Source organism: Schistocerca gregaria, chromosome 3 (assembly GCF_023897955.1).
Source record: "Schistocerca gregaria isolate iqSchGreg1 chromosome 3, iqSchGreg1.2, whole genome shotgun sequence".
Classification (NCBI taxonomy): Eukaryota; Metazoa; Arthropoda; class Insecta; order Orthoptera; family Acrididae; genus Schistocerca; species Schistocerca gregaria.
The window spans coordinates 681,106,565-681,107,885 of NC_064922.1; the positions used below are offsets into that span (position 1 = coordinate 681,106,565).

General features: G+C 47.8%; 1 non-coding gene across 1 annotated transcript; it reads left to right on the forward strand.

The window, feature by feature from the left end:
- Positions 1–877: 877 nt before the first annotated feature.
- Trnap-cgg (transfer RNA proline (anticodon CGG)) lies at positions 878–952 on the forward strand. The gene has a single exon. It is a non-coding gene; the product is annotated as a tRNA-Pro (tRNA).
- The last annotated feature ends 369 nt before the right edge of the window (positions 953–1,321 follow it).

The window sequence follows — 1,321 nt, forward strand, 5'->3', positions numbered from 1 at the left end:
TGAAATGTGGTGTTCTCTGAACACTCATGACACATTCGGTCTAGGAATATTGAATTCCCTAACGATTTCTGAAACGGAATGTCCCATGAGTGTAGCTCCAACTACAATCAGGTGTTCTAAGTCTGTCAATACCGGTCGTGGGGCCGTCATCAACGTGGAAACCTTTTCATATGAATCATCTGAGTACAAATGACAGCTCCGCCAACGCACTGCCCTTTTATATCTTGTGTGCACCATACTTCCGCTATCTGTTAATTTGGATATCGTTATCCCATGACTTTTGCTACCTCAGTGTATACACAATTCTCACGTAAACTCTCTCAATACTCGAAAAATGATACAAATTCCTGGATGCCCATTGTATCACCCATGGAAAATTGTATGCTCAACAGCAGTGACATCGATCGATTTGTATGTGCGTAGGGAGAGGGACAGTAGATTCTTGGGTCATTTGCCGGCGAGAGATGATGGCAGACGATACGGTCGCCAGTGAGGGGGGGGGGGGGGGAGGGGGGGAGGCATCATCACCTATGTAATTTTCGGTGGATCTGTACCCTGCCATCGACGTGCGACAAACATACCGCAACTGAAACTTCCTGGCAGATTAAAACTGTGTGCCGGACCGAGAATCGAACTCGAGACCTTTGCCTAGGCACACAGTTTTAATCTTCCAGGAAGTTTCATATCAGCTCACACTCCGCTGTAGTGTGAAACTCTCATTCTGGAAACATCCCCTAGGCTGTGGCTAAGCCATGTCTCCGCAATATCCTTTCTTTCAGGAGTGCTAGTTCTGCAAGGTTCGCAGGAGAGCTTCTGTAAAGTTTGGAACGTAGGAGACGAGGTACTGGCAGAAGTAAGGCTGTGAGGCGTGAGTCATGCCTGGGTAGCTCAGTTGGTAGAGCGCTTGCCCGCGGGAGGCAAAGGTCCCGAGTTCGAGTCTCGGCCCGGCACACAGTTTTAATCTGCCAGGAAGTTTCATATCGGCGCACACTCCGCTGCAGAGTGAAAATCTCATTCTGGATACCGCAACTGGTCAGTCCTGGCGACCTTTTGTCAGGCATCTGAGGAACTGTGAAGCCATTGCTGCGGCAAAGCTAATCCCTGTGCCATGTGGAGCCTACAGACGCACGTGTAAGGTGGTGGCTTCTGTACCGCATACAGACGAGGAAAAAAGTTATCTTTCAGATCCACCAAGAGCTGCTAATAAATAAACATTAACTACTGGTTTTGACTATCTTATCATATTCAGGTATCATTTAAATTATTTACAGCAGCCTGTGTGGCATCATTCTTTCTGTGGCGTCCCTGCCGATAGTGAAAA